General features: G+C 37.1%; 3 pseudogenes; 1 reads left to right on the forward strand and 2 right to left on the reverse strand.

Moving 5' to 3' along the window:
• Positions 1-1,781: 1,781 nt before the first annotated feature.
• Positions 1,782-3,143, forward strand: LOC147504849 (uncharacterized; annotated as a pseudogene).
• Positions 3,144-6,188: 3,045 nt separating this feature from the next.
• Positions 6,189-11,365, reverse strand: LOC147504850 (protein IWS1 homolog 1-like; annotated as a pseudogene).
• Positions 11,366-14,624: 3,259 nt separating this feature from the next.
• Positions 14,625-15,652, reverse strand: LOC147504851 (actin-66-like; annotated as a pseudogene).
• Between the last annotated feature and the right edge of the window lie 1,315 nt (positions 15,653-16,967).

Genomic DNA, 16,967 nt, shown 5'->3' on the forward strand with positions numbered 1-16,967 from the left:
TATGGACACTCCCATGATGAATTTTGAAGCTCCATTACTCCTTTGATGCATTGATCTTCCACTCGTGCAACTGTGCAAGAGATAGGAATTCTGTTTCTGATTCTCTTAAAAATCCTTTCCATTCATGCTAAGAATCTGTTCGAGGTTTAGAAGAACATTGATGAACAATAATAAAATAAAAATGCCCCAAGAATGTATCATGTTTATTTCTCTATGAAGTTACCGCTAAATTGATTTCTACAATGATTTAGAGATTTGAATCACTACAATACGACATCTGAAAATATTGAATTTTTTCCATTGAAGTATGATAAAAGAGAAAACTATATTAGGAGAAGATGCGTCCAAGATTCCAAGTTACATTCTTGAAGCATCAAGGTGGTGGCCATGAAACTCTAATTTCATTAATGTAAGGTGAGCCACCACCTACGATAGTGGGGAGGGGACTCCCAGACACTCGGCTATGGAATAGTGTAGCTAGAGATTTTGGGCCTAGTACAAATATCAAGTCTTCCTATAAAGGATCAACACTTTAATTAAAAAAAAAAATACAAAATCCAACACTCTATAACTAGAAAACAATTCAATTGGAAATAATAACAAGTAAGAACAGAAACATACTCGAGAAACTGAACTGGAGCTCCTGGGCTGGTTGAATATGCAGCAACTAATTAAAGATTGACAATTCAAATGCTTTAAAATTGGCCATTTTGGAGGGGGGAAAAAAAAAAAAAAAACTGTTCACGTTCTTTTCGCCATGACCAGCTCCATGGTGCACTTCTCGTGCAGCACCGGCAGCCGCCACTAGCACCACCTTGTCCCGTCATCACCAGTCAACAACCTTCACCAACTCCTCACGCCATCACCCAATTTCCATTAACCCACTCCCCACTTATCAATTTCGTTCTCTTTATACCCCACTTTTCAAAACCCCTTTACCACCACCACTACCATCGGTTGCCAGCACCACCATACACCATCATCCATCATCTTGTACCCCCATTACCACCACCGCCCTTCATAATCTCCACCACGTCAGTCCACAAAATCATCCCCATCCATCATCTCCCATCGACCACCAACTCCACCTTCGCCGCACTACTCGTGCAACACCACCACCACCCTTTCCTTTTTGAACAAGAAGTAATTCCATTGTCACCAACACACCTTCGGTTGCCATCCCTCTTACACTACAGACACGCCACAACATAACCCACAGCGAGATTGGAATTATTGCATCCCGCTTTTTCTTCACCACCATTTAACAGCAACAGCACTGCCCAATTCACCCACCACCTGAGCCCCTCCACCCTTGTAGCACCCAACAACATCGTCGCAATATATGTTGGATTGCCTAATCTATGGTGTTTGAAGTACAACTGGAGTAGTCATTCACTCATTCTTGTATGAGTGTGCTACCAAACTTGATACGAATGGCACCTACCTAATGTGAATTTCTTGTCTTCGAACTATTTCAGACTGTGGTTTGGTTAACTGATTAGATGGGCATGATTGTTTGTTGGTTTTGATGAAGTTGGGTTTGTTTTGATGCTAGGTTTGTTGTTTGGGTTGGGTGTATGATAGTGTTCTTGTTGGTTGTGGTTTGGATTTATCCGACGGTTTTTGGGTTTGGTAGAGCATAGGGTGTCGTCACCATGCTCTCTCGGAAGAAGCATGTGCATTGCCCTTTCGCGTGAGTTTGATATGTGCAAAGATGGGGCCAATGGTGGTGGCGCTTTTTTTGGGTTTCAGATATCGAAACTCACATCAAGAAACAGCACATGGGTGGTCAAGGAGATATAGATAGCCTGCGGGATAAGATTAAGAAGGACATAAGTTTATATTTATCCCTTCTTAACTTTTTGAAAACGGTGAACAAATGGATATGTGGTCACTGTCTCAGCATGCATGCATTAACCATACCATGTCGTCATTCAGGAGGCATCACAAAACCACCGGAAATGACTGATAATGGAGAGTTGGGATGTCTTATTGTCGGTATACCAGAACCACCGCCTATCCCTATGACTGTGCAATCTGCACTCTCATCACAAGGAGACGCTAGTGCTATCCAGAGGCCTCACGGGTGTTGTTCCCTCTCTTGATGAGACGTTAATTGATAGGGCATTCCGTATACCCTTTCGCACTGTGAAAAGTATACCACGTGCATGTCGTTTGGCATTTTCTGGTGCATTGAAGTCTGCTCTCTGGGATATTACGGCTGATCCTAGTGCAGTTTTGTCATGGGTTCGTCTTCTCCTTCTCCCGTGCTGCACTCTACAGGTTTTTCAACCACAGAATCGTCAGGAACGTCGATCTGGTACTAGGAAAAACCTTCAGCAGAAACAGATACTACATGCGCTGACAATATGGAACGAGCCTGGTGGATCGTTTAAGCCTCTAGAGTCTGCGATAGAGCCTCCTTCAATCCAGCCACCCCAGCCGACTGTTTCTACTTTCGGAATAAAGGCCGATGCTTCTGAGGAAGGTTCTTCGATGGACATTTTACATCAGCGGTAAAAGTGTTGTCATCATCAGGGGTCGCCCCTAACTCGGCGGAGACTATCCAAGCATTAAAAGAGAAACACCCAATGCGACAACCACCTGTGAGACCAACTGTTCCTTTTGCTGAGCCTCCTTTATTTGTAGAGAGAGATAACCTTTTGTCATGCATTAGGTCGTTTCCGAAAGGCACTTCTTGTGGCCGTGATAGTCTCCGAGCTCAGCATTTGTTGGATGCTATGAGTGGTGCTGCAGCAGCTATATCGTCTGATTTGCTAGATGCATTGACCCCTGTGGTGAATCTTTGGTTATAGGGACGATGTCCACAGACGTTAGCGGAATTCATAGCGAGTGCTCCGCTTACCCCACTTCTTAAGCCGGATAACAGTATTCGTCCTATAGATGTGGGCATGGTTTGGCGTCGTCTGGTCTCTAAGATTGCAATGAGAGGAGTTTCCAGAGATGTGGTTGCGTACTTACAGGATTTCCAGTATGGGGTGGGTGTTTCTGGTGGAGCAGAGGCAATTTTGCACGCTGTCAACCGTATGGTGTATGCTAACAGCGACAATAGCTCTCTTCTATCTTTCTTTGGTAGATTTTCGAGAATGCTTTTAACATGGTTGATCGGACTATCATGTTGAAAGAGGTTCGTGATCCGATGCCCGCCTATTGCCCCGGGTCGAAAGTACTTGTATTGTCACTGCGAGGTTATACATGGGGATGGCTACATATGGTCTATCTGGGGTCCAAAGGCGACCCTCCGGGTCCCTTCTATTTGCACCGGTGTCGCATCCTCTTATTATTCGAATTAATCCGGTTGTGTCGTTATTATTGCTACTGTGCATGGTACCTAGATGATGGGACTCACGGGGGGATACGCAGTGGCGACAGCTTTGGGTATGATCGGGGAAGAAGGACCTTCTTATGGGTTGGTTCTTAATGTGGCCAAAACCGAGATATTTTGGCCAACTCTAGATCCACGCCGCTCTACCCCCCGGGTCTCTTTCCTTTGATTTGTCCCATCCTCGCCAGGGGTCGGGTTGCTTGGAGGTGCGGTTATTAGATCGATGCATCTTTTGTCATGAGTCTTGTTTCGCAAGCGTATTGACAAGGCTATGACTGTGATGGACCGTTTGGTCAGTATTAGAAGACCCACGGTGTGAGCAGGAGTTCGCCTTACGAGCTTGTGTTGGGCTCTCTAAGTTGGTCTTTGCGATTCGTGACTTGTCCACCATCCTTTTCGCAGAGGCATTTCGGACTTTTGATCGGCATCTCCGCAGTTGTTCTCCGTGGTATTGTGGTTTCGATGGTCCCGGCTTCGGTGATTTACATTATGCGTTTTTTATCGACACTCCCATTACGCTCTAGGGCGGTTTAGGTATTTATTGTGCCACCGATGTCTCTACATTTGCTTTTGTGGCCTCCTCGCCGTCGACTCCGAGCTCGAACCACATTCGAGGAGTTCGCCCAGTACCTTTGGATGAGATTCTTGATGTTGCTAGTAGTGCATTGAGTATCCGTCTCACCCGATTTTGACCTCGGTTCTATGGTCGTGAGTGCTACCGTCCCCTCAAAACCACAAAAGTTTTTGCGGAAGCGTTCTATGGTAAGATTGTTCTTTGGTCTTGAGAGGGAGTTTATGTTATCTGCTTTCGTCGAAAAGCGGTCATTGGGATGCTTACAAATGTAACATGCAAAGGATTTCCTACTTGCTATTCGATGGAGGGACTTGGGCCAGATGTCGCGTAGAGTATCGTTCTATTCTCCGTATCGCCTTATGATTCCTTTGTACTCGATGGTGGCCTCGTGGCCCTGTTTGCAAAAAAGAGCGACTAGATGCTTTTGGGGACCATGCAGCACATTGTAGATATTTCCTGTGTTTCAAATACCGACATGATCATGTCGGAGATATTTTATGTGATGCATTTTGGAGTATCGGGTACAGTGAAGAAGGAGGCTCTTGTGAATTTTCTCACGATCCGAATGAGGGAGATCGACACTCGCCGCTGGATATATTGATCTGGTTGGTCCGAGGGGAGGCATGCATGTGTTGATGTAACTGGAGCCTCTCTATTGGTAGGGTTTGGGAATGGAGTCTTTGAGGTGGGTGAAGCTGCTACTAAATAGAGCGTGGCGGGAAAATTGAGAAACACGAGGATGCTTGTAGAGCTAACCGGCATTTTTCATTCCTTTCGGTTTTGACACTTTTGGTTTCTTGGCACAAAAATCGTTGAGCTCCTTAAGAGATTGCAGAAAGTTATGGACTGCAATGTAATGACAGTTGGTTCTAACGAGTTTGTTTTTAGGAGGATAGGATTTGCCATTCAGAAAGGACTTACGGCGCAGCTTGTTGCACGCTTGTCCTAATTATTTGTAAAACTCGTTATCATTATTAATAAAATTTCCACTTAAAAAAAAAAAAAAAAAAAAAAAAAATCCAACTGCAAGGTGGCAAAGATAATATTACTAAAAGTAATAAATCTAAATCTAAAATGAACTTGTTTGCAGTTGTCTTACAATACGCTTCTTCATCGTCATCATTCTTTCCAAGTTTGTTGTATTGATTTTTTTTTTTTTTTCCATACTGATAACATAAATTTTTTTTTCCCCATAATGATGAACTAAGACAGTATTGGTATTCAGTCATGAGAAGGACTAGGAGGAACTCAACTGATTTGGAAGTAATAAGAGCAATGGTTTGTGCAGTAGTATATGGAATCTGGAATGAGAGGAACAGTTCAATATTTAAAGGGAAGCAACATACGTACATTTCTACATGTTTCTAATGATATCTTGAGGAAGATAAAAGTATATTTGCAGAAGGAGCTGAAGGATGTAACTAACTCAGCAGAAAGTGTTGAATCAGTTAGGACTACATACAACTCTAAAACCTAGGGTCTTCACAATGTCAGTGGCAGAGACAACTATGATTAATCCAGATGGAACAATGCAACCTAAGAGCACAGGATACAAAGGACTCATTAGAGACAAGGAAGGGAAAATCCTACTTATTTATAATGGTAGTTCTAAACATAGATCAATCATGGTCCAGGAGATGTTGGGCATTGAAGCAGGATTACAAGGAGCCAGAATGATAGGTCTACAGCAACTAGAGGTTAACTCAAAATCATTAAGAGCAGTTAACATAGTTAATGGATTGCAGGCCACTCCTAGGTTCCAATCTGCATGAACATTATGGAGTCTATTATTAGGAATCATAAACTAGCTTTTGAGAGCATTGGGGTTAAGCAAATCTATAGAGAATATATGTAACAGGGCAACAAATTTTTATTAGCAAAAACATGTAGCATGAGTATTGTAGAAGTTAATTTTACTATATGTCCTCTACAAGAGAAGTTAAATGTAATAGTATAAGAAAATGCAAGTGGAGTTGTACGCATACTCAAGGTTATAAATCAATGCAGGTTGGGGTCTGCCCAACCCCTAACAGTTTCAAAAAAAAAAAAAAAAAACAACAGTATGCCACATGCAAAGAATATATTTGCCACAAATAAAGGCTAATTCCAAGAAGATATGCATTACAACCGTATTGTACATCAGAAAGTATTAACTAAAGAAATCAAATTTTACATGTAGTAAATACTAACAAGTCAATACAACCAACAACAGTCGAGAAGGATTTGTGTCCCCATGTGTGTCCCAATTGCCTAAAGGCATAGTACGGCTTAACGACCTTCCACGCTGAGCTTCATGGCTTGAAGTGGCCTTTTATTTTGAGATTTCAAGTTCTGCAAGTTTTTCGACACCCTTAGGCGCCATTGATCATCATTAACAATTTGCCCTGCCCTTGCTCTAATTTCCTTTAGTTTAATCTTGGAAAGAGGGCGCACAACAAAATCCATCGCCATTGATTTTGGTCTCACAGCATGTTGCATTGAAGAGAGCGAGTAGCTGTGGTCTGTCCCTCTCCAAAAATTGTGATACATCAAGATCAACCTCTTTATACTCTAACCTAGCAGCTCCTTTTGTTGGCATGTTGTAGACTACTCTTTCCTCATCCTCCCTTCTCACGTCTACATACTGTGTCATAGTGTTATTGAATATTGGCCTACTCCACTTATATATTAATTAGATTCTGGGTAAGTCTTCTGTTGCTATCACTCTCTTCATCAAATATCGATAATAACATAATAACCCTGCCGATACCACTTTTCTTCAGTTGCTCCCTTCTATCAAACTGCTCTAAATCAATTGGATAATAAGTTAATATCTCTAATATTGCAGTTCTGATCGCTATGTTGCGCATGCTTCCATCATGTAAGTGTTCTAGCCAATTTTTTAAAAGGGTCAACACACCATGATCTAGGAACTCATGTTGAAGTGGTTTCCTTAAAAGAACCTGAGTTAAAAGTGGTAGTTTCTTTAGTTTGTTCATTGCCGGCTTAGACAATTCATTAAGTGCAACATCTTCTTCTGCTGCCACTTCAAGTTCAGCAATAACCTTTTCCACATACAAAGCAATATCTTCAGCAAAATTTTCTCCACTCTCCTCTTTTTCTTTCCAAACATTGTTTCAATCTCCTCATCTTCTGCACCTTTTTTTGCTCGAGGAGCATTGTCGTTTTTCGAAGTCTTTTCAACTTCGGCTTCGTCATTGTTTGCATGATCAACCCTAGAAACTATTTTCCAAGACTTTCATCTCTTCATCATCAGGATCTCTTTTCCTCTTTAGCACAAGCTTTATCCTAGGTTTATAGACTTCCCCACAACCCAAACCATTAATAGGATATGTTGCATTGTCTTTAACATCAACCATATCTTACTTACTAATAATATTGTTGCTCAACAACAAAAGTTAAAACTATCAGGGAGACTAGCTTTCTTTTTTTTGAAGAACAAAACGAAACGTAGAACAAGAGAGGAGAAATAACTAACTAAGAGAGTTTCTTATATAGAGATTAGAGAGTGGGAAGATGGAGGTACACACTTGGCTTTTAGTTAAAGCTAACTAATTTCCACTACTTTCTATTTCTATTTTCTAATTTAACAACCTAGATTTGCCATTTTGGAGACAAGATAACTGGAAACAACATAAAAAAAAAACTTTCCAACTGCAAGGTGGCAAAGATAATATTAATATATAAAAGTAATAAATCAAAATCTAAAATGATCTTGTTTGCAGTTGTCTTACACTACGCTTCTTCATCGTCATCATTCTTTCCAAGTTTGTTGTATTGATTTTGTTTTTGCCATACTGATAACATAACTGTTTTTTCCCCATAATGATGAACTTTTTTTTTTCAAATATTTAAAACTCTTTGACTCTGTAAGGAAATAAGCAAATTTTAATTTGAGTAGGTTTCTCTATTAATATCTACACAAAACTCGAAAAAATAAGGCTACTAAATAAAATATTATGTATTATGATACTATATTTTCAAATGTAAATCATTCGTTTTCGATGAGAATGAACTGAAATGGTTAAACAAAAACAAAAGTAGATAGAGGAACCTAAAAAGTTTTCACAAACAATTAAATAGAAAAATTATTAGATTTATTGTTGTAGTACCATATTCTAGTATCGGCATTAGGAAGGATTTGTTAATATGTGGATTCCAACTTTGATTAAATGTGATATTAATAACATAAATAAATAGAATATATACCATAATAGTGAGCCCCTCCCAATTTGTACGAGAGGTCAAATTAGAACTTGTTAGTTGAGAAAGAGCTTAAAGTGTAGAAATAAATTATACTTAAAAATGTTCCAACTTTTGATAACACTGATTAGAAAATGTTATAACTGTTATGAAATATGTGGGTCTATATGGATGCCCACCATTGAGCCCATATGGAGCACCTCCTCATATGTTTCTATTCCTGTAATCTTTGTATCTTGGAAAGGAGGTTACCTAGTTATATACAAAGGTAACCTCCTTTCATTCATGCACACTTCTATGAATAAGATTTCTCTCTCTCTCATTCTCTCCATTATTCATCTACTTTAGTTAGTGTAATATTCTCTCTAAGGCTAATTAATTATAACATGTTATTAGCACGAAGACTCTAGGAGCTATTAACTTCTAAGTACCATATTTTTCTACTCGTTATCTATTACACAAAAGCAAAGGTATGAAAACACTAACCGGTTTGTTTCACTAAAGGAGTTTTCATTTTCTACTTAGATGAACGTCTTTCCATGGTTGGATGGACCTGAACGTTTTACTGTAGATGCACGACTCATGAAGTAAATACATATCAAAAGTTTATAAAAATCCAATGGTTAGATCGTCAGATATAATATAAAGAATGTTACTATTCATACTTGAAGTTCCAAGATTCAATTTTTAAGAACCTAAAGTTCCAAAATCTATTTTTTTAGGAACCTGAAGTTCCAAGATGTATTTTTTTTTAGGAACCTAAAGTTCCAATATTCAATTTTTTAGGAACATGAAGTTTTAAGATCTATTTTTTTTAGGAACCTAAACTTCCAAGATTCCATTTTTAGGAACCTGGAGTTCCAAGATCTATTTTTTTTAGGAACCTAAAGTTCTAAGATCTATTTTTTTTAGGAACCTGTTGAAGTCCCGAGATCTATTTTGTTTTCAAGAAACTGAAGTTCTAACATAAATAGGGACTTGAAGTTTTAAAATCATGAATGTGAAAGTTTGATGCCATCAAATTGTTTAGTAATTTATTGTTACTAAGATATAATTTATGTTTTTTTTATACCATTTGACATTACACACTTGAATTGTAATGGTCTCTTCAAGGATGCTGATGGTCAACCTCTCAGTAATGAAGCATTTGATGCTAAGTTTGGACCATTACCAAACTAGATAGATCTAGAAAATCTAAATTTTACTATATATTACTTGTCTGATTGGTAGACAATTTAGTTTTTTTTTTTCTTAAGTTTGATTTTTCCTCATTAGGTGATGGTAACTATTATGTGATTGTCTAGTTACATTAATTTATTTTTTTTCTATGTTTTTTCTAAAAATGTATGGATCGTATTTTGATGAGACAGTATTCCCACCGTTAGGAGGAGATAAGAAAGTTCTTGAAGAATGCCTTGTCCTAGCAGGACAACCCATTCTTGAAGAACGACGAGAATTGAAGTGGAATTCTCCCACTCTGTCTCATTTAGATCCCAGAACTCCTCAGTGTGAATATGAGGTTATGAGAATATTGCATCTACAAGTAATTAATTGCAAATAAATTACCTGATGCATTCAATGATGCAGCAAAAGTGACTAGGTCACATGTTCCAGCTATAAATACACTTGCTAAGATTAATGTTCCTGTTGGACAAAATTTGAATACACTTGCAAATGAATTTGTTGCATACCAGAAGTGTGGTAGACCTATAGGCTCCAAAGACTCGGTGCCCCGGAAGAGGAGGTCTATTGAAAAATTATGCCCCGATAATACTCTAGAATAAGTTGTGCAAAACACTCAAGAAAAGGTTATTTACGAAATAACCACTTTCTCTAAAACCCCGATAGAGATTATGAGCGAATCACCTATGGAAACCCCTAAAGAGGAACTAGTACCAAAAAATAATGAGATCTCAATATTCCATGTGTATTCGGGAGAAGTGTGGGACATAAAGGATATGACCATCAATGATGTATTTGCATATATGGTAGCTGCTGAAATATCCAGGGGCAATGAAGAAACTAAACTATGCAATATAAAAGAATGTCGATAAAGATCTGATTGGCTAAAAATGAGAAGTTGCTATCAAGGCAAAATTAGAGTCTCTCAATAAATGTGGTGTATGTGGACCTATAGTACAAACCCAGAAAGTGTTAATCCTGTAGGTTACAAATGGGTGTTTGTTCGTAAACGAAACGAGAAAAATGAAATTTCTCGATATAAACGTCTTGTGGCACAAGGTTTTTGGCAAAAATCTAGGATTGATTATGAATAAACATACTCTCCTGTTATGGATGCTACAACTTTCAGATATCTAATAAGTAAGCTTAGCAATTTCTAAAAGATGCTTAGATATGAGACTCATGGATGTAGTGACTGCCTATACTTGTATGGGGACATAGACAAAGATATTTACATGAAAATCCCTGAAGGATTTGGTTTGCTTGAAGCAAAACCAAGGAGTACGTACTCAATCAAACTAAGACGTTCATTGTATAGGTTGAAACAATCTAGAAGATTTTGGTACAATCGTCTTAGTGAATATTTGTCTAAGAAAGGGTATGCAAACGATGAAATTTGCCCATGTGTCATTATAAAGAAATCCGTAAATGGATTTGCAATACTAGAAGTTTATGTGGATGATATAAATTTGATCGAAACATTTCCATATGGACAAGGCACATCCGTTAAGTACCCCCAATGGTCATCCGGTCACTGAACATAGGAAAAGAGCCATATCGGCCTAAAGAAGAAAGTGAAGAAGTATTGGGTCCTGAAGTACCATACTTGAGTGCCATTGGTGCATTAATGTACCTAGAACAATGCACTAGACCAGACATTTCTTTTTCTGTAAACTTGTTAGCTATGTATAGCTTAGCGCTTACTAAAAGACATTAGAACAGTGTAAATCATGTCTTAAGATATCTGCATGGAACCATGAATTTAGGGTTTTTTTTTTATTCAAAGGATTCTAAAGGTTACAAGTTTGTGAGATATGTAGATTCAGGATTTCTATCACATCCTCACAAGTGTTGCTCCCAAAACAGGTTATGTATTTCTTAGTGGTAATACTGCCATTTGTTGGCGTTCTATGGTGGCAACTTCCTCTAATCACTTTGAAATTTTAGCTCTTCATTAAGCTAGCCGTGAATTGAATGTGTATAGTTAAGTTTATTAATTGAGCATATATGCATATTCGTAGTTCTTGTCAATTACCTTCTATAACAAATGTTCCCAGCATTATTTATGAGGATAATGTTGCTTGTATATCCCAGACTCAAGAAGGATTTATAAAGAGAGACAGGACAAAACACATTGAGCCAAAATTATTTTACACTTACTAGCTTCAGAAGAAGAAGCAGATTATGGTCGAGCAAATTCGTATCAGTGACAACCTTGTTGACCTTTTACTAAATCACTATCGAAACATACATTTCAGAAGCTCGTATATGGGATCGTCATGTGCAGAATTCACCACTAAGCCATGTAAAGACTTTTATCTTTATCAGGGGGAGTAATAGAACAGGGGGAGCATCCTGAAGAATGTGTCCTAGGACATATGCACTGTACTATTTTTCTTTATATCTAGGTTTTATCCCACTAGATTTTTCTAGTAAAAGTTTTAATGAGGCGGTATTAAGCAAGTCCCAATACTATTTCAATGATTCTGAGGAATGTTGTACTCTTTTTCCTTCGCTTTGGTTTTTCCCACTGGGTTTTCCTTAGCAAGGTTTTAATGATCGAGGCAACTGTCATTGGATAGTCATAGAGCATCGAAAAGAATGCTACAAAAGATGCACTATTTTTCCTTTAGATTTGATTTTTCCCATAGGGTTTTCCAATCATGGTTTTAATGAGGCAACAAAATATGCACCCACCAGAATTTCTAGAATAACAGTGGACATCCAAGGCGGGAGTGTTATGAAATACGTGGGTCTATATGGATGCCCACCATTGAGCCCATATGGGGCACCTCCTCATATGTTTCCATTATTGTAATCCTTGTATCTTGGAAAGGAGGTTACCTAGTTATATATAAAGGTAACCTCCTCCCATTCATGCACACTTCTATCATTAACATTTCTCTTTCTCATTTTCTCCATTATTTATCTACTTTAGTTAGTGTAGTGTTCTCTCTAAGGCTAGTTAATTATAACAAGAACAACTATTTTTTCCATCTTTTTGTGCGAAACTCCATATTAGAACCAACATAATACCAAAGAAATATAATGTTTAGTTTTTATTCAAATATTTAATACTCTATAAGGAAATAAGTAAGCAAGTCTTGTTTTTAGTAGGATTCCACCCCATATTGGACATCTATGCAAATCTCGAGAAATTCAAATTAATATTTATGACTATGTAAGGAAATAAGTAAGTTTTATTTTGAGTAGAATTCTCTAATAGATATCTATACAAATCTCGAGAAAAAAAAATTTCCAAACATTTGGGAGTACTCAAGGAAATATGTAACTTCTGTTTTTTGTTTGTTTGTTTGTTTGTTTGTTTGTTTGTTTGTATTTTTGATGTCTAATGGGGAGGCACATGAGTTGCTAGGTGGGTTATTAACCATCAAGACATGGGACCTCTTCCACAATGCATTGTATTTCTAGATTGTGAACTCGTTAAAGTTTAAATTTTAATATGATGGTTGATTAGTGGAAAAAGAAAAATACAAATTCTATATGATATACTCGTATCCAAGTCGCTAGGTGGGCATATGTAAGTGATGCCAGCTTCTCGCTATTAAAAATTTCTCACTAAATATATCTAGGCCGGTAAAGTTTTCTCTCGATCGCTATTTTTTATTATATATATATATATATATATATATATATATATATATATATATATATATATATATATATATTTACATTCTTTTAGTGAACTTAATTGTATGAGAGAATATATGGTAAGAGATCCAATACAACTACACTATATACTACTTAATCGTATGGGAGAATATATGGTAAGAGATCCAATACAACTACACTATATACTACTAGCAAAATGCACGTGCTCTGCACATGAATAACAAATAAATCTTATTGGAAAGTATGTGAATATGAACACATGTACAGTTGTAATAGATATACACTCATCGAAAAAAAAGAGAAAATTAACATGTATGACAAATACTTCTTATTCCGATTAAAATTGATAGTTGGGCATAACTTTTCAAACCTCTTTTGTTTGAAAATGTTGTTAATAATGAATCTTACAAAGTCGTATAATTGCTACATATTCATTTCAGATGTGAGTTTGGCACTGAAATAGTTAGTACATAATCCAAAAAGAATAGAGGATTGTATAAACAAAACATTACACGGAGTATGACATCCAATTCAAAGCTCATGTAAGCAATTCAGTAGAACATGAGACTATTGTGCTCCAACATTCTTGATGGAGTGTAGGTTCTTCATCACATTTCCAACTTATACACCAGACGTACAATGATCGTGTGGATATCTATGGATTCAAAATGAAGAAATGGTACACAAAGCTATATTGTTGGTGCAGCTTATCTGACTGTAGCAATGAGAAATACCATTGTTGAAGAATTCGGTCTAGACTATAGAGTAGAACAGGTGTTACACATGTTGATCTTTGTCAAACATCAACGGCGTGTCAGTTTCAGTGACCTGAACTCCACGATTAATCAAGATGCTAATGCCGTCAGGTATGAGCACCTCTGACTTGAAGTAGAAAAATTCCATCTCAGAATGTACTAATAAAATTTATTAAACCAATAATTAAATTTCAAAACAAAACACATACCTTTCTACTATATACTCCCCCTCTTTGTTTATCCAAGTGGCAGAAACTCAAACTGCAATGCAAATTGTGTAAGTTTTTAAGTCGGAAACATGCAATGCATGTGAATGACAATGACAGGACGATGTAATTGTATAGTACACATAGGCTGGTTAGAAACTATTATTATGCAGCAATAATTTTGAAATTGGAGCACCTAAAACACCATGGCGCAATGTCATTGATGATAGCTGACTAAATAATCATTTATGAGAACTTATGTAGCACCAATTTACCAAGGCCGAGATACCTAGGAACAAATTTACTGCCATATAGCATCACCAATGCCACACACTATCGTGTATAGGCAATTGACACCCAACAATATAAAACAAATAGTGAAGTAAACTTAAATTAAATGGAGATGGTGTAATTTAGTCTGACCTCGTTACCTGATAAAAATTGCAATCCAAGGTTGCTAGATCTGAGCATATCTTTATAAACAACGTTTCTAGTATGGCATCCATTTAAGTCATGTAAAGCTCCATTCTTGACCACATCTTGGTTTTTATTTTTCTGTTTTTGTTTTTTTTAGACTCCTCGTGACTCATGACTGAACACATGGTCTAGTAAGTAGATACCAACCTATAAGTATGTAAAAATAGAAAGCACCAAATAACACTAATATAACATGCAATGTCAAAAGGAAAAAAAAACATTTAATAGAAATAAAAAAAACTAATTACCTATTGGAAAGTGCTGAGAGAGGCCAAAAATGAATCCTGCAATCCAAACACTATACTTTCTCTCAAGAGGTGCAACCACTTTAAGCTTCATGCTGGTTGGTGCAAGAGCAGTGATCATGTTGTTCATACAATATGCAATGCTAGGGAACATAGTAGATGCACAACTAAGAACAATGTTTCCATATAAAAATTTAATTTTCTAATATCAACATCACACTAAATGATTGAGTTGTAGGTGGTCTCAGCGAGGGTTGGAAGATAACCTAAGGGGACCTGAAACGCTCAGCTCCAATGGTGATTACTTGACCATGAGGGAGCTCGTAACTCTTTTCAATTGAGGAGCTGCTATTTGCTGTTTCAAGTTCCTACTCGTAGTCAAGAGCTACACAGGCAAGCTTCTCTTTCTACTCACTTGTCTGTCAAATTTCGTTCTGCAAAGTCAAGACAAAGGATGATATGGGGAGAGCATAACCTTTATAAATAAGGACTGTGTGACGGACTCCATCACCAAAGTCCAGCACAATAACTAAAAAATAAAAGAAATATATTTATCACAGTTCCCAAATGACAGGAGTGAGGTCAGTTAAGGTTGTTTTCAATCCTAAAAAATACCAACCTATTGTACAACCACTGTCATAGAGAGAAAGAATAGCTTGAATTGCAACATACATGGTAGGGACGTTGAATGTTTCATACATGGTCTGTGTCATTTTCTCCCTGTTAGCTTTGGGATTAAGAGGTGCTTCATTAAGAAGGTAGGGTGTTCCTCTGGAGCCACACAAAGCTCATTGTAAAAGGTATGATGCCATATTTTGAAACAATAATTACATAACTCATAAGCATTCCAAGCTACCAACTAACTGAAACATCCCACTAAAAGTATCGAGATTTTTTCTCTAAATACCATCATGCACAAATTCATATAATAATACTTGAGAGTTCAAAGTGGCACAATGAAAAGGAAAAACCTAACCAACTAACTGAACTGAATTGGTTGACAATGAACTAAACAATGTTAGTGTAGTCATAATCTACTTGGGTCAGCGGTTGAATACTCACTCTAAAATTTGGTAGAACTACCCAATTGATTAGCCTGAAATTGCACTACGAAGGAACCATTATCTTTCACAGTTCATCCTACGTTCTAAATTCTGGTCCAACACACCCAAGTATCCAACACTCTCATAAAGCTAAAACTATATAATTTTAAAATGAATTATTTGTTATCAAGATGTGACGACCTATTGAAAGTATCAACTAACATTGAAATTTAGTTTACCAAGATGCTCATGATGTAATATACTAATATGGTCTAAGCTAATATAGATTTTCCAAACTTAACCCAACATAGAGAAGAAGGATCGTATTCCAGGTGGAAGTATTAGAATGAAAAAGAATAAGCAAGAAAAAGGTTCTTTTTTTTTGTATATACAGTAACTAATATTCTATCTTGGCCGTGTCTCGATTCCAAACAGGCGAGTATTTGTTTTGAAGTCACATAAGATGAATAAAATAAGAGTACTTGTACCCTGGAAGTCACTGGAAATAATATCTGAAGGATAAAATAAAAGAAACCAATTATTATGTACTTAAAAAGAGAAGGGAATTGAACCTTCGTTGATGGGCTTAGGTATGAGTTTGTCTATGGAGACCGCTGTCCAGTGTTCTTGACTTGTGAAGATCCGAAGAGGATTAAAACGACAAACTCTAGCGATATATATGCTCATATTTTAATCATACTTGAAGCTAGTATTGTTCACTAACACACAAAAGTAAAGAAAATAAGAGAGATAATTAGTGGATTAGCAAATTAGTGGAATAATTAGTTAGCACTCTTATATGTATAGTGCACATCAATAAGTGTGCTAGCAGCATGGCAGATCACAAAAACACAATGGTAGACTTATAGCATTATTAAGGAGGTGATTCAACTAGTGGGCAACCAAGTTGCCAAAAGAAAAATAATAACATGGACTGGTGATAACCGACTAAAAATTGAAGTGCCAAAGCTTAGGGATTCAGGGAAGCAAGCATTGAAGTGGAAAGGCAAACTTTGCTAATTTGATATATTGATATCAATATAATAATATTGTAGAGACACAATGTTAGACACCAGTAAGTTTATATTATTACCACATGATAATCTAGAGCGAAGGCAATGAATATAGAAATGAAACAAAAATTGTGATATTAGGATACTTGGGCAGTGTCCATATCTGACCAAGTTTTTAATGCATGCCACATTGAGTTGAAAGAGTCCAGATCCAACAATTCTTGCATATTTGGTAAGTTATCACAGCTTACATGAAAAAACTTGGTTCTTTTACCTTTCCTATTTTGGGC

Source organism: Coptis chinensis, chromosome 4 (assembly GCF_015680905.1).
Source record: "Coptis chinensis isolate HL-2020 chromosome 4, ASM1568090v1, whole genome shotgun sequence".
Lineage (NCBI taxonomy): Eukaryota > Viridiplantae > Streptophyta > Magnoliopsida > Ranunculales > Ranunculaceae > Coptis > Coptis chinensis.